The sequence below is a fragment of the Amphiura filiformis genome, chromosome 3 (genome assembly GCF_039555335.1).
Source record: "Amphiura filiformis chromosome 3, Afil_fr2py, whole genome shotgun sequence".
NCBI classification, from domain to species: domain Eukaryota; kingdom Metazoa; phylum Echinodermata; class Ophiuroidea; order Amphilepidida; family Amphiuridae; genus Amphiura; species Amphiura filiformis.
In genome coordinates this window covers 28,414,628-28,440,514 of record NC_092630.1, presented here as the reverse complement: position 1 = coordinate 28,440,514, position 25,887 = coordinate 28,414,628, and the positions used below count along the sequence as shown (strand labels likewise).

Here is a 25,887-nt window from a genome sequence, read left to right as displayed (position 1 = left end):
GACAAACGATTTTTGGCAGGTTGAGGGGGGGGGGGGCAAGTAGGGAGGTAAATAAGGATAATTTATTGGGTGGGCGATTAGGGAAAATAATTTACTGGGTGGGCAGCTGAAATTAATGGCATCCATACGTTTGCATTTTCTGAAATTTAGACCTAGGCCTATTTCAGTGGCGTTCCGCGGCCGATCCTACCCGGGGGGCTGCGGAAAAGATAAACTTTGACGCCCGCTTCATCAACATCCCGAAAAGGTTGACCCATTTTATCGGTGGTTTGAAAAAGTGAAGAGCAAAAAAAAAAAAAGGGGGGGGTTATAGGCATTCGCTAGCTAAAAGCCCAAAATTGTATGTATTGTTCAAATTTTTAAAACATTTTCATAATTTCTACACCCTTTTTTGTTTAATGATTCTTTTTACCGCTCCTTCTTCCAACGCCCCTTCGTTTTTGCCGCCCTGCTCATGCCCCCAAAACCCCACAAATATGCGCATGTATGTGACAAAAAAAACCCAAAACAAAAAAAAAATTTGGTGTAAAATTTGGATTTTACCACTCCCTAAATGGACATTTGGTGGCTCTTTCCATCATATTTCCTCAACTGGAACTAGGTCATTCGTGATTTTGCTGTGAACCAACAATCACTATACGGCAACTGCAAGAAAAATGCAGAGAGCAGCAACAACCCCTTTACCTGGCATTCATTGATTTGACCAAGGCGTTTGTTCTTGTTAGCAGGGATGGTATATTCAAGATGCTTCCTCAGATTGGCTGTCCACCCAAACTACTCAGCATAACTCGTTCTTTCCATAATGGGATGATGATACATACAGTCCAGTTTGATGGCTCAATGTCTGAAGAATTTGGTGTCAAAAGTGGAGTAAAGCAAGGCTGCGTACTCGCACCAACACTGTTTGGCATTTTCTTTCCAACTACTCAAGCACGCCTTCAAGTCATCCACAGAGGGAGTGTATCGTCACTCACGATCTGACGATAAACTCTTTAACATTGCACGCCTGAAGGCCAAGACCAAAATAAGGGAAGTACTGATTAGAGACATGCTATTTGCTGATGATATACTGCGATAGCTGCCCACTCTGAAGTTGAGCTACAGTAACTGATTTTTTATTTTATTTATTTATATTGGCATCACAGTGGCAGCCTAAGTTGGTCCAATATAGGCCCAATATTTGGTCCAAGCCCAATCTTGGGCCCATGAGCAAATGATATTGGGCCATTATTGAACATACATCGGGCCACCATCGGACCAATATCGCCATGGGATAATAGCTCCACCATCAATCCACATCATCAGTGATCAGCAACTTGAGGCAGTTCATCAATTCACCTACCTATAGGCTCTACTGCCACAGACAATGATCTATCTCTGGATGATGAGCTCAACAAAAGGATCAGCAAGGAGGTCTCTACTCTCTCCAGGTTATCTAAGAAAGTATGGGAGAACAGCTCACCAATACAATAAAAATGGAGGTCTACAAGGCATGTGTAATCAGCACGCTCCTCTATGGTAGTGAATCATGGACGACCTAGAAGAACGGAAGCTGCAAGTATTTCACTTGAGATGTCTACGCCGCATTCTTGAAATCTCCTGGAAACACACGGTCACAAACAATGAGGTCATGCCCAAGGCGGGTATCCCATCAATGCGGGTATCCCATCATTGCTACTATGTCAACGTCGCCTTCGATGGCTAGGACATGTGAGTCAAATGGAAGATGGTCGCATTCCCAAGGATCTCCTCTACGGAACTGTCATCAGGACACAGAAGAAAAGGTCGATCGCTACTCCGCTTCAAGGATAAGCACTTGACATGAACTGGGTCGACTTCGATGGCTAGGACATGTGAGTCAAATGGAAGATGGTCGCATTCCCAAGGATCTCCTCTACGGAACTGTCATCAGGACACAGAAGAAAAGGTCGATCGCTACTCCGCTTCAAGGATAAGCACTTGACATGAACTGGGTCAACTGGGAATCTATTGGTAGTGTCGGGATCGGAAAAACTTGGAAGCAACATCTCTCTGATGGCCTGAAAAGGGGAGAAGACCTCATCCAGAATGCTGCTGCTGATGATGACAAACGAGCAAGGAGCAAAGCCAGTCAGTGAAGCACATTCAAACCAACCCTACCAGATGCACCAGTCTTCATATGTCAGGTCTGCAATAAAATCTGCCATTGGTCTATTCAGCCACACAAGACGACGCTTTTCAACCACCTCAGACAACGCTACTCCATAGTCTGCGAAGACTGACCGATGCCAACAACAACAACAAAAAATCTTATTATAATGTCCGTTTTATTTCAACAAGTATTCAAATTAATAAGATGTTGACCTTATTACTTGACAAGATCATCCATTTTACTTTGACAAGATTCTGTTATGTCCCCCTCTGGCAAGAATTATTCTAATTTGATTTCTTTTTTTTTTGGTCATAGGCCTATTTGATAAGTTGGATCATTTTTGACAAGAACCTATTATTTTTTTTATATGACAAATTAATTGACATGTCAAATATTAAACTTGAGTTTCTGGTCATTTTGATGAGAATGCTCATAAATAAACATAATTTTTTACCAGGTAGAAAAGGTGATCGACCGGGATCGAACCCACGACCTTAGGTTTATGGGACATGTGCCTTAACCACTGGCCCAAGGGAGTTTCCTGATTAAGCAAATTGTTCGTTTTGATAAAACAATTCAAATAAGGATAGGATTGCACCATCTAAGAAGATGTTTTGTTACCTAGGTAACACAGAAAAAAATTGAAACAGATTTTTTAAACTGTGAGAAATCAACCTATGAAATTGGGTAAAGTTGTTTTTGGACCACACTGTAAAGTGTACATTGTTATTGTCGTGGAATGTTAGTTAAAAGTGTGACATTTCTTGACCTATTTTCAACATGATACACACATAGCAGCATTTTCATTTTGTGGCAACAGTAGGATTAGGCATATCTGTTCACAACATTCTTTATCTATGCATTACAATATTTTTATTGACGGCACTGAACTTGTTAAAGTAACTCATACAAAATTTTTGGGTGTTATTCTTGATGAATCTCTTACATGGTATGCTCACAATTCTTATGTTACCAATATTGTTTCAAGGTATAGTGGAATTCTGTATCGTCTTAAGCATATTCTTTCGTGTAATACGTTATTTACCTTGTACAATACACTTGTTGTACCCCATTTATACTACTGTCATATAATTTGGGCAGATTCCAACAATTGTAATTTGAATTCTATTTTTGTTAAACAAAAGAGGATTATCAGGTTATGTACTAATTCAACCTGGTTGGCCCACACATCGCCTTTATTTTCTCAGCTAAATACTTTGAATATTTTTGACATTCATAAACTCATCAAAGCTTTATTTATGTATAATTTCAGTATTAACAACATGCCGTCTAATTTTTCAAATTACTTCGTTAAAAATATGGCCATCCATAGTTATTCCACTCGTTCAACCCATTGTTTTCGTCCTGCAATATTCAAATATGATTTGGCTAGAAACACTATTAGGAGGCAGGGTCCATTGCTTTGGAATTCTATCCCCGACGTAATTAAAATGGCTTTGTCTCCTAATTCTTTTAAACGCAACTATAAAGATTACTTAATTTCTTCATACTCATAGATATATTGTATTCAGAATTGTATCATAATATTGTAAGTTGAACTTAAGTTAACATTATACATACTTCTATCCCTCTCCATAATTTTCCTTAAATGCCATTGCCAACGTCTTTGTCTGTCTGCACTAGTACTGTCAGTCTGCCGTTTTTCACCCCCGTCTTTGTCTGTTGTTTGCAAGCGTCTTTTCGTTTTTGCACTGAGGACAATCACGTCTTTCGAGCTTTGCTCTTGTGATTGTCCTACCATCCTTTTCTCTATATTTTGTTCCCTATATGATATGATGATGGTGAAATAAACTTGAACTTGAACTTGAACTTGAATAAGATGCACTCTGTAGCTTTTCGAGGATTAGAAATAATTAATTTACTAAAACTATATCATTTTTTTTTAAACAATAGGCCTCATGGCCGCAGCTAGAGGGAGATAAGAGGGAGATGGGGGGGGGGCTGAGACCTCCCTTGTCAAATCTGTCAGCAAAATCGTTCCGTTCTCGGCAAATCGCAGAGGAGAGGAGAAGCTGCGCTCGCAACATACGAGGGCGGTCAATAAGTTCGTAGAACAAGGTACTTGAAAGAGTACTAACCAAATTATTTCTATCTCACTCTTGAGCATGATCACTGCAAACCTTAATGCACCCGTCGCAATTTTTCTGGAAGCCTTCTATGTCAAAAAAATGGAAGTCTTCCGATATATAGCTCCTTGAACACTCTTCAGTGAAGGCTCACCAGCATTGATCACCAGCAAACCTGATATTATGAAGCTAGGACTTAAAATTCTAAAATAGGTTTCACTAACTGGAGGCCATGCCTGAACCACAATATGGTTACTTTAATTAACTGACCCCTCTGTCGTGAATGGCAGCTTGACAAACTAAGAATAACGTACAGGACACAATCCGAGAACAGTCACATTCCTACTATCAACCTTCTTCACATGATGGCTTGCCTCAATTTTGCTATCAAAATTGTATGATATATGCCTATGATTGTACTTTCATTCGGCAAATGATCTGCCATCAAGACTCTCCCTGGATCTCAGAAACGGCGATGAAGACCTTGCATTATGGTGACCGAGTGATGATCTTCTTAGGTGTGGGAGATCCAGGTGCTTCCACTAAATGCCTCGTAATTCCAGTGATTAATGTATGTTTTATCACCTTTAGCCACATATAGATTAAACTTGCCTCGGTCCTCATTCTAAGTGTATAGAAGGTGTGGACCTCAATATGTCAATTGGTATCAAATTTAGAAGACACCCATCTAGAAGACACCCTGGAATACCCAATGTTAATGGATTAATGTTGAAAACACATTCAACAGAGTTGTCATATTTTGTGGCTATCTCACCTTTCTTTTTTTTGCTCTTTATTCATTAACAATACCACTGTACCAGCACGTATATCGTTAGTGGTAACGTCAGCAAGTCTTTTGGACCTTGGATGATCTTCAAGGACGCTCATTCCATTCTTGAACTCTAAGAACCATTTCGTTGCTGTTGAATATCAAGGACTTCATTACCATTTACAGCAACTGTACATTGTTAAACTTCATTTGAGTTTTCACCGCCGCCGTTCGAATAAATTTCCATAATGACCCTGTATTCACTTCTGGTAGTACCTGTGAATTCATGGAGGTTGGCTTCCTCTGAAGAGTGTCCTGTCCACATACAGTGATGCAAAAATCTAATATCTATGCAGTAATGTTTTGAAGGAACAAGCTTTCAAATAAGACCAAATTCAATACTGTGCGACAAAGTAGCATACCGAGTTCTACGAACTTTTTGACCGCCCCTCGTACATCTAGATCATTTAAAGTTTGCAATTTGGGATGGGGATTTGGGATTTGGCATGTTCAAGGGGGGGGGGGGCAACATTTTCTGGCATGCCAAAGGGGGGCAAGCGATTTTGGCGGGGCCGAGAGGGGGGGCAAGCGATTTTTGGCAAGCCGTTTGGAAATTTTACTCAACATTATTGCACAGCCCTAAACTATCTGTGGTCATCTTGTGACTCCCTACATTATCGTCATCAAAAATTGTATGGCGCCCCTATTTTACTTTTCAAAAATTTATGACCCCTCTGTATATTTGAGACCCCCTTCCAAAGGAAAATGATAGCCCCTTAGTACTAGCTAAACAACATATAGCTTTTATAACACTGGGAACCACCACTGGAGACTTGGAGAGCGGAAAACATCAAAAATTATTAAAATTTCCAAAATAACAATCCATGAAAACAAAGATCAATCAATGCATTTGGCTAATGAAAGTCGATTCCCAGTTTCCCGTTACCCTACTCTGCTCAAAACAATTTGCTGGGAAAATATTTCATTATTTTGAATAAAATGTTGATTTGTAACAAACTTTAACATAAAAATAAATAATTGTGGTTTTAAATATAGGCCCTATCATAAATCTCTTTCTGTTGATTTTCAGGGATTATCTTTGCAGTAGGAGCAGGGTATATGGTTAATAATGAATTAATAATGAATACGTACTCAATTCTCTGTTCCGCACTTTTTGATCTGCACTGATCTCATCCCGTAAAAAATACTGTGAAACTTTTGATTAACCACCTTCATGTGGTTGTAAACTACATCTGTAAACTACAAACTGTGATTTACAACATGTATACATGGGTAGTTATTGGTTTACACCTGTAACAGATGCAATAATGAAATGGTATAAAATAATGAATAATGAAATGTTCACCTGCACAGTCATGAACAATCATGTAACGGGAAACTGGGCATTGACTTTCATTAGCCTTAAAAATAGTACCAGCTGAAAAACATGGAGCCAACAACACTGGGAACCACCCCTATATTATTAATATTTGTTCAAAAAAATAATTTGCAACATCGAGAATAACAAAATCCATTAAAACAAAGATCTAGCAATTATGCATTAGTATAGGCCTACCAGTTAAACAACATGGAGCCAATAACACCGGGAACCACCACTGGAACGTGGAAACCATCAAAAGAAGATCTTTTGTTCCAAAAATAATTTGCAACATCAAAAATAACAAAATTCATGAAAAAAGATCTTGAAGCAACGCATTATAGTACCAGCTAAACAACACGGAGCCAATAACACTGGGAACCGCTACTGAAACGTGGAAACCGTCAAAAAGTATAATTATTGAAAAAAAAATTGCAACATCCAAAATAACAAAAATCCATGAAAACAAAGATCAAACAATGCATTAGTAATAGCTAAACAACTTGGAGCCAATAAAACCGCGAACCACGAATGGAAAGTGGAAACCATCAAAAAGTAGATTTTTGTTAAAAAATAATTTGTAACATTCAAAATAACAAAACCCATGAAAACAAAAGGTCCACCAACGCATATACGTACTATCCAAACAACACAGTGTTAGAAAAGAAAAGAAAATGGGAACCACCACAGGAGCCATCTGGAAATTAAATCGGCCAAAAACTTAAAAAATATATATCATGCCAAAAATATTTTTGATGACTGCATGTAGATGTGCACGGTATGTCTACATCTGCAGTGCAATCGCATGTATGCAATCATAATGCTAGCAGATGTCTACATCTGAATTCTAACTACGTGTGAACATCTGTCAGCATACCTGTTGTCCACATCAGGTAGGCCACCAGATGTCACCACATCCTCATGTCCACCTGGTGCAGCTGCATCCAGTTGCCCACTAGATGTTGCCGCAACCGGTGGGCAACTAGTGGTGCACCTAGTTGCCCACCGGATGTCGTGACATCTGGTGGGCAACTGGATGCGCGAAACGGCTGTGAATAATAAGGCCGAGTAAAAAAAACCATGTTTCTCGTCCGCGCCCTCCTCCTTTTTTGAAGATTTTTTTCTTTTTATTTTGTAAACTTTCAGTTATAACTTGTTGAAAAAGATGTTTCAGAGCGTGAAACTTATTTTACAGCTTCGTAAATACATAATACATCATTTAAGAAGTTTTGTGATCACTAGAAGGGCCTCACCTCTCAAAACAATAAAATAAAAAGGGCCTCCTCCTTTTTCTCAGATATCAATCTGTATGTCGAATACCCAAAATATGGTGCCAAATACAGGTATTTAGTGTCGTTTTCCAATAAAAAATAGAAAATAAAAAGCACCTCATCCTCCTAATTTTCAAAAACCCGGACGAGAAACACATTTTTATTTTTACTTGGCCTAAAAGCGGAAAAACCCGCCGAGCTTGCGGTCCTTTTTAAAAACATATTAAATATAGTTTATAACGTGACTAACTTCTAATCACTAATCAGGAAGCACAACCACATATTCTCAAGTTTGGCACAACATTATTCATGTTCATTGACTTGTGCTAAACAAAAACCACGGATAAACAAAAGCTATGATAAATAATACAATTTGTTTTTCGATTTGTTAAACAATTTTAAATTGTTTAACAAATCGAAAAACAAATTGAACTTCAATTGAACTTCAATTGAACTTCAATTATTACAACCTTAATTGGTTATAAAAATTGAAGTTCATATATATTTTTTACAATCTTGCGTGCCATGCGTCATCATTATTATTAAGTTCTATGAGTTCACATGATTTTTTCGCGCCGTGGAGGAGATCCATTTATTTTAAACATAATTATCATGCCCGGAAGGATTTCTCACGAAAAAAACATACAAATTTGTTAAGCATAAATGACGAGTCAAAAACAATCCATGCCTTCTTTTGGTTATACTCCTGATTCTAGAAAAAAACATCAGCACTAAAAAAAATTTGCAATTAAAAAAAAATTATCTTGTTTTTCTGGTCGGTCCTAGCGGACACACACTCCTAATGGTACCTTATTTCCAAAAATTGACCAAATATTAAATTTTCATTGTCAGTCAGAACTAAATAAGTAAAGGATTAGGATATAGCTGTTTTGCATTTTGCAAAACATGATCAATTCTTTTTTTATATATATCAAAAATAAAATAAAATAGTATATTCTGTAATTTTAATACTGGAATAGGGAACATGGTGCATCCATACGGTTTCATACATGAACTCTGTATGCCCCCAGCTTCCATTGTGGTGTGTCTATATAACACTTATTTAAATCAGATTTTCATGTATTGTCCAATAAGATATTATGTAAAACAACACTGTTGGGGGAGGAATGTACAATTAAGGGCCAAAGCCATATGCACTTTTGAAATGAATTAAGTTTAAGTTAATTTTTTGTTTGCATACTTATGTCATAATTTACACTTTAAAATTGAAATCAACCAAATTTACTCGTCTTTAGGTCAACATAGCAATTTTAAATTAAGGTTGTAAATTATTATTGCAACAATAAATTTCCCATAGAGCTCCACATCGTGTAAGCAAATTTGATATGATGCAGAATAGAAACCAAAGAATCAAAAGTATTGCCACAGTTTCTTTCATGTGAAAGGGGGTCACCAGCCATTTCAAAATGGCTGCTATAATGTTTATCAATATTTGATAATTAATATTTCCAAGATTTTATTAAATTCTGAACTCGCTCAATATCAGTGACAAATAAAATGTAAATAATATTTCAGATGTTCTGGGATCATCACAGTCTACGCGGGCACCAAAAATCCAAAATGGCCGCCATTTCGATAATTTTTGGTTATTTTTAACATAGGGGCCCTAGATGAATGATTTTTAGCATTAAGTGTTGTGAAATCAAATTGTTTTAAATTCTAGTGATACAGTACGTAATAACATCAGTGACAAATGAAGTTAAATAGATTTGACCACTAGTGATTCTAAAACCTAGCTCATTTAAACCACCATGTTTAAATGACCCAATCTCATGTTAACACCATGAAGGATACTCATGCATGCCTATAACCATATAGACTTCTCCGTAGTCCACTTGCCCATTTTGCATTACATTAAGCATAAAACGCTGATTTGTATTAATTTGTGTGCAATTGATTTTCACATCTGATATTTTCAGTCGCCATACTCCCTCTGTTTGTTAGCTTCCAGGATTTTTTACTCGGGCTTTCGCGATCAATAAACTGGTAGATTCCAAAATCAGAATTGTTTAGTCTAGTATTGAAGTGAGCCATTATAATTATGCAAGATATGTTGCATTCGATAACTTTTATTGTCACTAATCATCTAATTATATAAACTCTTTATGACTATTTTACTATTGAACACCTTAATTTTAACATGTTTAATAAACATCAGTATAATTTTGAGTTCAACGGAATGCGTTCATCATGATTAAATAATAATAACGTATTTTTTATCGAAATTCGACTATGGCATAGTCTAATAACCATAGGTCTCATACTAATATTATAACACTATGTCGTTTGGGCCATCCCTTTTATTCTTTCAATCTCTACCTGGGCACCATAAACCGGGGAGACGTAACACAAATGGCCATACGTGTATGTTCCCCCGAAAAGAACCCCTTTTGGATTTCGCACCCCGTAACAAATTAGAGCTTCGAAAGACCCTTGAGTTTGTTCAGCTCCAAAATACCCCCAAATTTGCTCATTCCTCACATTTCTGGTTTTTTTTCAGACGATTTTCAACCAGAAAGCCAAGAAAGACCTTTTGACTGTTCGCAGTTTCAAAAGACCTTTTGACTGTTCGCAGTTTCAAAAGACCCACTTTTGCAGCTCCAAAAGACCACCTTTTACCGATACGCGTACGCCGTCAGCTCCCAAAGAGCGGGAGGGGGGGGGAGGGTACATACCCACCAAAAATGTATGACCATGCCCCTCATAGCAGTCAATATTTGTATAATATTTCTTATGTTTTTGATGGAGACCATGTACTTCCACTTATTTTGTGATGGTTATTACATCTTTTATATGTTTAAACTTTTTATGACTGTAACATTGATGTGGACGCACCATCGGGTAGATGAGTGCCACTGTTGATGTTGCAAAAGTGAAGATTCCAAATAAATCTATCTATCTAGGCCTATGTTGAGCCACGCGGAAAAAGTGACCTCCCGCCACAAGCCAAAAAGTACAGGGTGAAAACTGCATTATTTCCGATTGACTTATAAAATAAGAGGGGGGGAAGTAAGTTGCCCCTGGCTCGAAATATCGGGATAAAATTGGCAATTTTTAGGCTATAAACAAAACTTAACAATATTCGTTAATTAATTTGATTATACTCAGAAACCAGACTTTTCAACTATTCAAGTACCGGCAACATCGGGTACCACCAGAGGCAAACATGGAAATGAGAGTAAGTTAAACTTTGTTTTCATCATCATCATCATCATCATCATCATCATCATCATCATCATCATCATCATCGTCATCGTCATCGTCATCGTCATCGTCATCGTCATCATCATCATCATCATCATCATCATCATCATCATCGGATAGCAAGTTTGTAACATTTGCACAGTATTTTTGTGGGACATAAGAGCACATCAAATTGGATTCTGAACTATAATTTAGATATTTTGAAATTCGCGATGATACAATTTTACTGCCAAATTTTTTGATATTTAGCAGTCCTCGAAGTAAACTTTATAAAGCTAATGATATGTAGTGTATGTAGCTGGGAGGAAAGGGAGGAAAGGTCGTCCATTATTTGAAAATGTTGACCTCAAGTTTCGTACAGAAGATAATAGGCCTACATTCAAAATTTTAAATTTTTTAGGTCTTTTGGGAAAAAAATGTATATTTTCAACACGAATTGTCAAAATGTTCAAATAATGGACGAATTTTCCTCCCAGCTACATACACTTTAAGTAACTTTATCATTAGATTTATAAAGTTTACTTTGGATTCTGTTAAATATCAATATATAAAAAAAAAAATGTTATATCGCGAATATAAAAAAATCAGAATTATTTGATATCAGAAGGACATTCCTCGTATTCAGAATGCAGGGTGTGTCTGATGTGCTCTCTGGTCTCACAAAAATACTGTGCAGACGACGTTGCTATCCGATTCCTTAACATCAAAATCTTTCAAACCTTATGTATACCTATCCTATCCATCCCTAATGGAGGGTCAAATCCTCCACAAGGGGCGAATGAAGAGATTTATACGTGTTGGGAATAAACATCAAAAGTAGTTTTAAACCGAGGGCTGTTGTCGACAAGGCTGTTGTCGATATTGTCGACAAAGCAATTCACCGGATTGTCGACAAGCATGGACCAATTATCGGCAAAACACTAGTCATTAAAATTATTAGAGATAAGCTTAACATCGTCATTATTTACCACGAAATAACTGTATCAGTTTTCCATTTTCATTCGTAAGTGGTGCAGATTATCTTTCCATTCAAGTTACAATCCCATTATTCTGATGCTGCGTATTATGGGGTATCATGGTATAGTAATATTTTGATGTAAATAAACGTCGTGGTCTCTGAACTTGCTTTGTCGACAACTTGTCGACGTCGGGCCGGGCCTTGAGATTTGACGATTGTCGACAATGAAAGTACTACTCAACAACGGCCCTATATGGTAGACCGGGATGGTAGACTGACTGGTGAATCTGAGACCCTCAAGATTATGAATGGGGCCAGTGATAGCAGATTTGTGATCGGGGCATTGATTTTTAGACCCGTTTTTTTTAAAGTCGGAAACCCCTGTCCTTTGGCCTTTTTTTAACTAAAGAGGGTAGGCCTGAAATCGTTTCTTTTGTTGAAAAATTCCCCAAGTTTTGTTTGGATTTTTGCTTGCAATTTCTGAATTTTATAATTTTGATAAAAGTGCTTTGTATTTAAATTTGATGAGCTGTGTTGGTTATTTATTTTAAAATTGTAAATATGGGTTAGTTTGCCCATTTTAAGTTCATGATTGTGTATGCCTTATATATTTATGGATCCTATGTATTTAAATATTTTGTTAAATTATTTTTATGTATATTTTAATGTGTATTTTTATGTATATTTTAATTTGTATTTTTATGTATATTTTAATGTGACCCCTGGGCCTCGTGGAAGAACAGAGGATATCTAAAACATCCACTGAATGAATGAGTAACCCAGGCAAAATAAGAAATAAAACAAACAAACCGTCATTTTAATGCACGTAGGCTTTTAAAATCTGCGAGCAAAAAAACAACAACATTGCAATAACGCAAAATAAATGTACGTGCGTGTTTTCAATGATTTTAACTTGTAGGCCTATTTATAATTGTATTTTTCAAAAATGTTAAATTTGTGACATAAAAAGTATACAATGCCCTGTATTGAGCAAGACGTTTTGAGCAAAAAAAAAAAAAAAAAAGGGGGGGGGGGCAAGCAATTTTGACAAGCCGGGAGGTGTGGGGCGAGCGATTCTGTACGGAAAATAAATATGCACATTGTATCTAAACCATTTAAGGTTTGCAAATTGGGATCCCAAAAATTTGGTATGTGCAGGGGGGGGGGGCAAAGATTTTTTTTTAGCAGGCCGAGAGAGGGGGGCGATTTTTGGCAGGCCAGGGCGGGCAGTTTTGCCATGCCATTTGGAGGGGGGGGGCTCATAATTATTGCACAAGCCGTTATAAAATCTCAATTTAAGAATAAAAGGACTACGAATGTATTTGCCATTTTTAAAGGAATTTTATATATCATTTCAGAGGCCTCGAGTTTCATTCCCTCACAACACCCTGGTCAGGACTCGAACCGAGCTTTAACCCCAACCAAACCAGAGCTCACTAAACATGCTAAAGCTCACTATTAAAAGTACTGCTCGTGCATGCATTCCACGTGATGCGATGACGCAATCAGCCTATGTCATAATATACCCAGGGAATCGCTGGCCGGGCCAGCGTAACCCCAGTGGCTACAGGCCAGTGATCTTGTGAGGGGTTCGAGGTTCGAATCCCGGGGTACTAAGTGACTTCTTTGTTCATCTTCTCTCGTTTTTGTTTCTTCCTTCCCTTCCTATAGCAATAATACCACGGACACGGTCTGGGTTAGATGATATTACAAATAAGCAGTCGACCATACCAGTCAGGCTGCCAAATAAGAGAAGGATTTTGGAGGTAAATATCGTCATGTCAATTAGGGCATAGGTCTATAACCTATATAATCCGGGGGGGGGGGTACTCAAGTTTGGTTTGGATAGGGGTGTGCCGCTTAGAATTTGAAAGTGGACCCATTAATATACCAATTTTCAAGAAATTATTTTGAAAAACTTTATATAACAAAAGTCTAGAAAAAGGGGTCATTGATTATGATAAGGCTGAAAATGCTACCCGTGTTTGCGGCACGTACGTCCCTGTATGGTCATTTGTTCTGAGTACCCCCCGGGCATATAGGCCTAACCAGTCAAAAAGCTATAGTTGTGAATGAATAATGATTTGACTTTTATTAACTTGTTAAAATTACAATTAACCTTAAAGCCATATTATAACATTTGCTGAGGAGGACGCCCTCAATATTTTTCAAAATTCTATTTTTACACGATTATAATTAATGTACTTTATTAAACCAACATACCCTGCAGTACGTACATAGCGTGCGGGACGGTGATCTACGCAACAAAGGATCGTACCGTAACACTACCGAAAGAGTAATACTCGGGGAGCTAGAGGCACCTCCTGTGCATCCCCCCCAGGACTAAACCAAACCAACTTTTTAGGTTCCTGAGATGACCCCAAAACAGAATCAGGATGTTCCCAAAAATATAAACTGGCCCCAAGTGGGTTTTTCCAAGATGGCGTCCAAAATGACCCCCAAATGCAGGTAATCAATATAAATGACCATATATGAATACTTTTTCTGAATCAAACTAACCTTTTTATCTTAATTAAAGAGCATAACATAAACTCAAGTTGATATAAAGGATAAAACGTCCCAAAAGTCAGTGTATTTTCAAAATGGCGCCCAAAATGGCCGCCAAATGCAGGTAATCACTATAAATGACCATATATAAATACTATTTCTGAATCAAACTATCCTTTTTAGCTTAATTAAAGAGCCCAGCATAAACTCAAGTTGATATAAAGAAAAAGAATTCCCAACAGTCAGTATATTTTCAAAATGGCGCACAAAATGGCCGCCAAATACTGAAAAAAGACTATAAATTATCATATAATGGGATTTTTCTGAACCAAACTATAACTTTTTGGCTTGATTTAGGGCCTAATATACTTCTAAGATAAGATTCAGGGAAAAAGCATCCCAGCCATCTGTGATAGCCCCTAAAGTGGCCGCCGAAATTGGCACCAATACTAAAAATGACTAAAAATTCTCAAAAATTAATGGTTAGTCAGTCAAATATAAAGTCAAACTTGAAACATCTTTGACCCTGAATGAAAAAAAACAACAATTCAAATATATAGCAAATATTGTTTCCTCCCTATTACATCACTGATGATATAAATAAATTAATAAATGGGAGTTTTCTATAGCGGTAGCGGATGTATCACTATTGCACAGGTTAGCATCAGCAATGACATAAGTAAATAAATGGAGATTTTCTAAAGCAAGTGTCCACCGCTTTCTACTCACAAACATTTAAACCTGTTAAAAATTAATATATAGCAAGTATTCTTTTCTCACTATTGAAGAGGTTAACATAATTAATGACATAAAGTGCCCACTATGGTTTCCGAGAGTGTGTGGTTCCCAGTAGTTTCTCTCCCTATGGATAATACAGGTACACGGTCTGTAACACAGAGCCGCCACCAAGCAGGGCGCAGCACGACGTAGGAGACCAGCGCACCAGGCCGGCGCCCCTGCCATCCTATTCACAACAGGATTCCAAGACAAATCCCTGCCGAGGGCGAGACCAAGTAGTCCAACACCATCAGTGCCTCCGGGAGCCCTACACCAAGGAATTGGAGGCCAGGATGACTGCCAGCAGAATATCCGCGGCCAGAAACCGCGATGGGTTGGCATCCAGCTGCCCCCAAAAGCACGTCCCATGCAGAAGCCCAGCGATCTCCAGTAGTTCCTGCCGAGAGATGCAGCAGCAGCTTGTCTGTCCTCTCTAGACTCGATAAAGGTCATCAGGGCAACACCGTCGGCATACAAGATGGAACCATTTGTCAGCCTCCGAGAGACGCCACCAATGAACATTACAAACAGGAGAGAATCAAGGACGGACCCCCGCGGGACACCAGCACCGATCCACACCAGACTGGACGCCGTGCCATTCAGCACTACCTTCACGGAGCGGCCCAAGTCAGCCAACCATGCCAACAGCCCTCCAGAGAAGCCAAGAGCAGAGAGCATCCCCAGGAGTCCAGGGTGCCAAACTCGGTCGAATGCTTTGCCGACGTCCAGGCAGACAACACAAGCCTCTCCCCTGCTGCCCAAGGCGCTGGTGAGACGCTGGGAAACATAAGTGAGTGCATCTGATGTCGAGTGGCCAGCTCTGAAACCAAACTGCCGTCTGGACATCAGCCTCCGATCGCCGAGATGTCTCCACACAGCTCCCTTGACCAACTTCTCCATCATCCCGGATATAACAGGGAGGAGAGAGACGGGCCGGCAGCCGCTTGGAGAGTGCCCGTCCCCCTTCTTGAAACGTGGGACCACACCGGCAATCCGCACCGGACCGGCATGCGTCCTCCGCCGAAACAGAGCTGGAAGAGCCGCGAAAGAAGATTGGCCAGCCCAGCAGCCGCAGCTCTCAGAACCAGAGTGGGAATCCCATCAGGCCCAGACGCCCCGCTGACATCCAGCCCGGTCAGCCATCCCCTTACCCTTGCAGGCCAGAAAGCCACACTGGAGCACCCGGCGGCCGCCCTCGGAGGAAGGCGAGGGAACTACTTGCCACCCTCAGCCATGGCTGACCCGTCACCGGCTTTACACGTTCGTGAGTGGACACCTGCTATAGAAAATGTCCATTTATTTATTTACTAGCGGGATACCCGCGCTTCGCGCGGGTCCCCGCTAGATGAGTAAATGGGAGCGATCACTAAAACAGGAGGAATTACTAAAAAGGAAGAATCATTGAAAGGTAAATTTTATTTTCTAAACCTGTCCCTTCTTGCATTTCCATTTTCTTTTCAGTTTCTTCTGCACGGGCCTAGTTTGTTTCCATTAAAACAAAATGCTATTTAGCTTGTGATTTTCCGTTCCATGTTATTTATCTATCTAGGCCTAACACCATTCCCATTATTTTCTAAATCTATCCGTTTTTATAAGTTTCCGTTTATAGCTTCATTTTTATTAGCTGCTTAGCTTGTGATTTCCCGTTTCCTTCAGTTGTTATTTATTTTTCTAATTTTTCCTGATTAGTTTCTAATTTTAACTTCTTTTTTCCCCTTAATTTTCCTGATTAGTTTCTTTCTTTCCCTTTTTAGTTTGTTCCCGTTTCATTTAGTTACTGTAACCATAACCCGTATAATAGGCCTACCCGTACCTTTTTTGTCTTCTTCTTTTTTTAAAATTCATTTAGCTCCTTTCTTTCTCTTCAGTTTATTTTGCATAGGTCTATTTTGTTCCCATGCTGCTTAGCTTGTGATTTCCGTTTACATGTTATTCATTTATTTATTGAGCCCCGTTCCCATGCATTATTTTATAAATCTACCATTTCTTACATTTCTCCTTTTAGTTTTGGCTTTTGTCTACATTTTATTCCCATTTTTCATATTTCCTGCTTAGCTTGTGATTTCCCGTTTGAATTTTATCTATTTCATTCTGTTCTCATTATTTTAGTTTTTTTTACATTAATTAGTTAGTTAGTTAGTTAGTTAGTTAGTTAGTTAGTTAGTTAGTTAGTTAGTTAGTTAGTTAGTTAGTTAGTTAGTTAGTTAGTTTTTTTAGCTTCCTTCTTTCCTCTCGTATCCTCACGATTTTTTATCAGCTTGGCGGGTAATCTCTTAACCGAATCCAGTACCATGCATATTATAATCCACAACCCGACCCATCCATAGGCCTACCTTTTCAGACTTGCCTTTTCTTTTCTTTTCTATTTCTCTGGCAGGGAAAGTTGGCCTGTGCATAATTATGCACCCCGTACGTGCGCGTCACATTGCTCAGTAAGCTGGCGTACTAACGCCAACGCGCTGCTGCCAGTGAAAGTTACGGTACGCGCTACCACTGAGTTTTGACAACAAAAAATCCCGGGAAAAACCCCGGTTTTAACCATATTTTCACTGATTTTGAGGCCAATTCTTGGTCTTGACCATTTTCAACCAAATAAAGTGCAATGCGTTCCCCGTATATTCCTCAATCTCCCGTATGAATTTGGCTGTAAAACTAAACGACGATTCGTAGGCGCTAGGCCTAGAATCTTAAATAATAAAATTCACGCGACGTAGCCTTAATCTCTTGGCTGCCAACTTCGGTGCAGTGGCGGAAAATGGGGTGCGTAGCTCTGCGTAGGGGCGAAAAGCTCGTAAGATCATAATTAAAGTACGCGATGTTGTGCATCTAGATAGCCTGAATCATTTCTTGGCCACCTCGCAGTTGGCAGAAAACAGGGCAATTTTGCTCTGCGTATGTTTTTTTAATGGAAATATTATTACGCGGTTCACACTGTCCTTATTACCCACAATGCCACTGCATGCGATTTTGCATAGCAACACGACAGTTTTTTATGTTATTCTCTTAGTTACCATCAATTTTGCAGAAACGAATGTCCGATGGAAAAATGGCAATATGTACCCGATCAATATACCACTAAATCAAAGCCGAAAGTCTAGGCAATTCGGAGAACACTCGCGCACAAGATGGGCAACCTTCCTTTTATTTATATAGATGTCATTATCTATGCTGACCTCTTCAATAGTGAGAAAAGAATACTTGCTATATATTAATTTTAACAGGTTTAAATGTTTGTGAGTAGAAAGCGGTGGACACTCGCTTTAGAAAATGTCCATTTATTTTACTTATGTCACTGCTGATGCTAACCTGTGCAATAGTGAGAATAGTATACACCCGCTACACGAAACTCCCATTTATTTATTTATATCATTCATTAGTGATGTAATATTTGCTATAATATTTGAATTGGTTTTTTTTTCATTCAGGGTCAAAGATGTCTCAAGTTTGACTTTATATTTGACTGACTAAGCATTAATATTTGAGAATTTTTAATCATTTTTAGTATTGGTGCCAATTTCGGCGGCCACTTTAGGTGCTATCACAGAAGGACATTGATGGCTGGGGTGCTTTTTCCCTTTATCTTATCGTAGAAGTATATTAGGCCCTAAATCAAGCCAAAAAGTTATTGTTTGGTTCAGAAAAATCCCGTTATATGATAACTTTTTTCAGTATTTGGCGGCCATTTTGGGCGCCATTTTGAAAATATACTGACTGTTGGGAATTCTTTTTCTTTATATCAACTTGAGTTTATGCTGGGCTCTTTAATTAAGCTAAAAAGATTCAGAAATTGTATTTATAATGGTCATTTATAGTGATTACCTGCATTTGGCGGCCATTTTGGGCGCCATTTTGAAAATACACTGACTTTTGGGACGTTTTATCCTTTATATCAGCTTGAGTTTATGTTGGGCTCTTTAATTAAGCTAGAAAAGTTAGTTTGATTCAGAAAAAGTATTCATATATGGTCATTTATAGTGATTACCTGCATTTGGGGGCCATTTTGGACGCCATCTTGGAAAAACCCACTTGGGGCCAGTTTATATTTTTGGGAACATCCTGATTATGTTTTGGGGTCATCTCAGGAACCTAAAAAAGTTGGTTTGGTTTAGTCCTGGGGGGAATGCACAGGAGGTGCCTCTAGCTCCCCGAGTATAATACCGTAATGATTTGCCTTAGTTGTTCGGCTCAAAATTAAAAGGGGATATATATATGACAGTAAAAGCTAACATTTTATGGCAAAGAAATACTATAATCTATTTTGTATGAAAATGTTATAACATGGCTTTAAGGAATTGGATAGCAACGTCTGAGTACTTTTTGCACAGATTAATAAATAAACAGATTCGTGTGCCAATTTTCTACTGTCAGTGGTCTATAATTTGGTATAACTTTTAAATTTAAAAGAGCCCAACGAAGAAGATTCTATGGGCAATTCCAAGCGTTGCGGAATGATGCAAAATGCCTTCGTTCGAATTTCTTTTTAATGTAACAGCCAAACATAAGGTGAATAGCATAATGGCAAACTATTTTGGCAAGTGAATGATTTAGGTAGGAGAAACTTTCCAACCACCCTCATTTCCTAATTTGCATATGTAAACTTCGCGTTGCAGAATGTTGCTCACGGGAGCAGTATTTTTCAGTTTACTAAAACATTTTTGGCAAACTTTGTGAGTTTAGTAATCTGAGATATTAAATTTTCCACTAAGTGTAAAGCTTAGGATGTAATCTAACAATTGTCAGTATCCATTTGAAAAAAATCTTGGGCATCGTCTCTTTATGCCAAATTTTCCGATAATAGTTCACATTGCGGAATGATGCAAGGAGCGTTGCGGAATGATGCTGTGTGTAAAATCCCAAATTACAATGGTTCACTTCAAGCAGTGCTGAAACATCAATTACTGTAAAGATAGTTCTGTGCAATGCATTTTAGAATGTTTTGATCCAAAATTGTGTTTAATTTTTTTTTCAAACTGGTACATTATGATTATGCATCATTCCGCAACGTTGCGGAATGATGCATAGTTCATAATGTACTAGGCCAATTTTGATACACACTTATGGGGGGGGCACGTTTTAAAATAAAACGCTCTAAAGAGGCTAGTGAAAATAGTACAGACACGTTCAAATTTCCTCTTCGCTCTCACTCGTATTTTATAGACCATTAAGGTTTGTAAAGGGGCAAAGATTTTTTAATGGGGGAAAGCAAAAGTATCAAATTTTTTTATCAAAGGATGGCAAGCAATTTTGACACACAGTTTGGAAAATCCCCCCTCCGTAATTATTGCACAGCTCCTTTTAGACTGTACGTAATATATAGGCCTAATAACTATTTTAAACACATTTTAATTACATCTTCAGATTGGAAATCATCAGGGAAAAAAACGTACATGTAGAAAAGGCACAGGGAAAGAAAACTGCATAAGTGGACCTGCAAACACTGATGTCGAGCCAACTATTAAAGGGACCATTGAAAGAAAAACATATTTGGTATCAAAATAAAGCTAATAACATATAGAATCCATTTCTAAAATGATAAACGCAATTTTCCTTTATATTACCCCCCAAATCAGCAAATAAAGACAAAGCGCCCAATGTCGCGTCGTTCCGCCCAATTCATGTGCAGAGACACGTGGCAACCCCTGTGACGTCAAAGTGGTTATCCTTTCCGCTGCATGGCAACACTGCGTAGTCCAGACTTGGTCCGAAACCAACGCATGATGAACGTGTTTACAGCAATGAACTTTTATCATGCCTTTTAGGCCTACCAAGTATATTAAAAAGGACTCTTTTTTATTATAATATAAATTACAAAGCTACAATGACTTCTATGATAGGCCTATATATAAATTTTGGCTAGGCCTACAAAATTGGCCAACAACGGGGAAACATAAGTAGGCCTAAGTTAGGCCTAGGCCAGAGTGGCAAGTTTTCCGTGATTTAAAACACCGAATTCCGCGATTTTCCATGCGTGGTTCTAAATCAGTGGCGTACGCAAAGGGGGGGGGCAGGGGGGCCTTTTGTTGGTCATTCGGGGGATTTATGGGAAAAACATCAAAATTTGCTCCTAATCAGATTCAATTCGGGGGAACTGAACAACCTCCCCCCCAACTTTCAATGTGCTGCGCACGCCACTGTTCTAAATACTAAATTCCGTAATTTTCCGTGATGAAATTTAAAGTCTGAGTTCAAAATCAGGGTAAAAAGAAGTTACTTGCATTATCTTTTTATTTGTTTTAAGCCTGATATCTTTGAAGACGGACTTCATTTTCATTAATTCAACCTCACATCTCATTATTTTTTCTTAATTTTGATTTTTCTCAAAAAAACATGTTTTCCGCGAATTTCCGCGTTTTCCGTTTTTTTCTTAAATTCTGTGAATTTGTCCGTTTTCCGTGACACGGAAAACTTGCCACTCTAGCCTAGGCCTTCAAATTGACAAAGTCAAAGCTGTCAGTGCTAGCTGCTCGGCGTTTGCAAGAGAGTAGGCTATCATTTGTTTTGACTGAGGCATAATTTCTGATATAGCAACTCTTTACTTATATTTCCTCTGAAATATCTGGTGAGGATAGGAAAGAGAAGGCAATGATGTTTCGGTTTAGCCCATGACATGCGACTTTTTTTTTTTTAGGCCTAATTAGCCTAGACCTACCTCCCGGGCGTGCGGCCTAGGTTAGGCCGTATGAAATTAATATTTTGGTTCTCATCCAGAGGATTTTCATGAATTGATGATGTCTGCAGTTTTCGGTCTTTTCCAACAGTGCTCGAGGAAACGATGACGCACTTTTTTTTTTCAAATGTGAGATTCTGAGGGATAAACCCCCTATAGAGTAGGCCCTACCACATAAAGACTTGGAAGTGGTCCTTGTTCTCTAATAAACTTATTTATATGCCTATGTATGAAAAATTCATAAATCATTCCAAAGTCTAAAATAATTGAAAAATCTAAAAAAATTTAAAAAAATCTGACAAATCCCAGAAATTGAGGAGGGAGGGGACGAGAACCAAAACATTAATTTTATACGGCCTAAACCGTCAGGCCTAAAACACAAGCCGATCCTGACTCCGAAGTTTGGAAGCTGAATTGTGAGTAATTAAAGTGTGTTGCTTGTTTCTAAACGGTCGCTCCGTGTCGAGACACACTTGTGGGACCAGGTTCAAAACAAAAGTCAGGCCCGGGAGAGCGAGTTGGCGCGGTTGTTTCCTCGCCTTGCACCACTACTGAGGTCCCGGGTTCAACGGGCCCAAAGACTCATGTGAACTTGGTTTATCTCGATTCCGCAGGTTTTCTTCGGGATCTCCAGTTTCCTCCTGCTTCTCAAAAATCGGTGATTAGTTGTTTGGTTATCAAAACTTCCTTCACCCAATGAAATTTGGGGAGCTGAAAAGATAATGTTACAATCCAAGTGCGGCTAGATTTGCGATAGGTTAGGCAGCATCCAGCCTAGATGATGCGATCTGATTGTGATAAATACCATGGTAGCGAAATTACAGCGCTTTGAACCCTCCGAGATCTGGGAAACGGCGTTATTATATAAAAGCCGAAATTTATTTTTATTTATTTTTAAAAGCCTATGAAAAATGACAAACAAATTTGAAGATAAAGAACCACGAGAGGAACATATTTATAAAGGCCACTCCAAACAATCATATGAACAATATTTACTGTCAGCCTTTAGTTTACGTTATGGAAATGCTTATATGCCTAATTAAATCTCAACTCCCACTGATACTTGAAAGTGCAAAGTGTCCGAGCGTTTTATCAAAGGTATAGGCCTACAGTTACAAAGTTTATTGTTGATTGGGTAAATCTTGTAAAATACAGCATGCCTGGCTGGATATTTCGTTTTTAGAAATGACTGACATCAATTTCGCATAGCCTATGCCTACCCCAGTCCTAACCATCCATGGATTAAAATAAGTGTAGGCCTATAATATTTCCCATTATATGTTTGTAGCATATAGGCTTTTTGAAGGCCTATGTATGTTTATAGGCGTCCTCGTAATTTATTTCAAGAACAGCTTGCATGTCATGTTCTTCTGAACCAACTTCTTCATTTGCCGTTCAGCTACTGCCCCAGTGCCAACGGCTCAAATAATATTGGCAAGTCTCCCGTATAACACATGGTAGGCCTTTAGGGAATAAATTTAAAATAAAAGGGCCTAGGCCTACTTTGCATTGTTTGGGGTATGAAAATAAGCACTTTTAAAAGTTAACTTATGGAAGAAAAAGCTTTTTTATTGTCAGGTTTTGGAAAAAAGAATCATCTCTTGAATATTTTTTAGGGTAGGTCCTACGGAAAAAATACATAGGCCTATAACAATAATACCCATGGGAGGTGCTCGCGCCGGCACATCATCTGCAATTTGTGTGTTGCGGCAAATCTTGGCGATTTTCCCCTCAACATCGTCACTATATCATAGGCCTAGGCCTACTCATAATTAGTTTTATGGTTTTATATATGCCATATGTAGGGCCTACATAAAGTCATCGGAGTCATGGTCATGTTGACCGGGGGGTTGAATTTATGAATAAGTAAAATAGGAAGCTGCATTATGCTTGATGATGATTTAAAAAAAACCAATTGATTGTCCCCGCCCGCTTCCTTTCGCATGGCATTGCAATTGAGGAGTCTGAAATGTTTAATGCTATTTTCTTTATTATAAGGGAAAACTTTTTTTAAATATATCAAAAGTTAATAATTTGCTTCTGTCCAATAAGCATTTCAATTTAGAGGCTTTGTTTTAATCATCCTCTCAGAGAACCATCAAATAACAAGAGCCTCGATCCTATCATCCTCCTCTACAAGTAATAATGTCCGGGAATAATACATACCGGACGGTAGGCCTAAATGATCCATTTGCATTGTAAAAAATAACTAATAAATGATAAATAAAAAGACCCTCCACTTCCTCTTTTTGACATGTGGACAATGAACTGTTTTGTTTTTACTTGACCTTTAAATAATTATAAGTGGTTGTATTACCATGATTATTGCATCTGATATTTAGATCGCGATCGCTGTTATCAAATTATCCCAGCAAAAATGTCAACGCAACACAAAACGCGTAACCACAATGACGTCATCAGGAAAGCGCCCAATTTTCTACTTTTGATAAATGACGCGCGATGTAGCGTCGGAAGGGGGTAAATCGAGTACGTTGTTTTCATTGTATTTTTATTTCTAAAATAGTTAGTTCTTCAATTGTTTTAGATATTGATTCTATATTTTATGGGCTTTATTTTGATACCAAATCATATTTTCTTTCAATGGTCCCTTTAAGGTATTTACACATCTGTGCTGAACGATTGTTTCAACTACAGGGCGAGTCAAAATTTGTACCAAACTTCAATTTATTTCGTTACCTAGGAAATAAAGTGTTATTATCATTCACAGAAATTGTTAAAACTTGCTGTGGAGATTCGCTACAAAAATTTCTGCAATTCTAATTCCCTCTTCAGACTTGCACAGAATATCAAAATTATTAGATTATTTATTTATTTATTTCAGCTTGCAGAAAAAGCCACACGAAATGACGAAGCTCTTCTTAATGAGTACTTGACGCTTAACATATCAAAGTAGTCCTTCAAGAATGACCCACGGCTATGTGGGGGGGCTCGGAGAAGCCGAGCATGTTCGGAGAAGCCGAACAACGAGGCCGAAGGCCGAGTAGCGAGGCCGAAGGCCGAGGGTCCTTCTACTTCCACCAAATCATGCCTTGGAAAGTCAAGGCAAGTGAAATAAGAAACCAGTCACCGCCCACTACTGATCTACCAATCAGCTTTGACTGTGCCTCCAAGACAAAAGTGACATCCATGGGTATAACGATTACATAATAGCCCTGTTCATATTTCCCCCAAACCTGTCTGTGACCCTGGACCATGGTATTAACAAGCTTCATGCTACCATGGCTACTCTCACATCCCTGTACTATCACAATATACAACCCAATGTGTGGTCAAGGTTATCGAGTTGATACCATTCATTCATACATACACATTCATGTCCTGGTATTCAATATCACAGATCCTGTCAAAATACATGCAATCAGAGATATTTGTGATACATTATTTATTTATCATGTTTTAATAGTCATCTGGTTTTATTTGAAATTTACTTATAACAATTTAATTTGATTCAAAATTGATATTCATGGAAAAATACTACAAGTGCATGATCGGCTTGGCAGGCAGTGGTGGATGTCGAGTAGTTGGGGAGGGGGGAGTTCGACATAGGCAATGTTTACAAAATTTAGATAATGTAAAAAATGGCCGCGAAAATGAAGACCTAATTCAGTAGCGTAGCCAAATCGGTCTCAAAATTTAGAAAATCCCTAATAGAAAATTTGGAAAAAAAAACGTCTTGTGCCCCCCAATCAGGGTTTTCTTTAAGCATTTTGCTGAAAGGGTATTTTCAAATTTTTTGACCCTTTCAATTGTGAATTTTTCCTCTGAAGGAGTCAAAAACATTGCCCAAGGGGTATTTTTATAATATTATTTTGTAAGAAATTTGTAACAATATGTGTGTTTTTGGAGCCATATGCGTATATCCGGGGGGGAGGGGGAGAAATCTCTCCCAATATTTTGCCAGGGGGATGGTCCATACAATTATCAATGTTAACGCCTGTATATGGGTTTCTGACCAAATTAACCTCATATTTGGTCATTTTAGTCCCAAAAGTGAAAATTTTTGCGTGCTTAGCGCGAATTCATTCCACTTTGCACTATATTTCAACAGTTTAGCTTCAAAATGGTAAATACTTTGGTACCGAAAACCTGTATATT

General features: G+C 38.3%; 1 long non-coding RNA gene across 2 annotated transcripts; it reads left to right on the top strand.

Annotated features, from left to right (window-relative positions):
- Positions 1 to 10,761: 10,761 nt before the first annotated feature.
- Positions 10,762 to 24,686, top strand: LOC140148313 (uncharacterized). 2 transcript variants are annotated; one of them, XR_011858471.1, is made up of 3 exons: positions 10,762 to 10,835; positions 13,491 to 13,585; positions 24,614 to 24,686. It is a non-coding gene; the product is annotated as an uncharacterized lncRNA (long non-coding RNA). The 2 variants fall into 2 exon arrangements; XR_011858472.1 differs by lacking the exon at positions 24,614 to 24,686 and adding an exon at positions 20,463 to 20,488.
- The last annotated feature ends 1,201 nt before the right edge of the window (positions 24,687 to 25,887 follow it).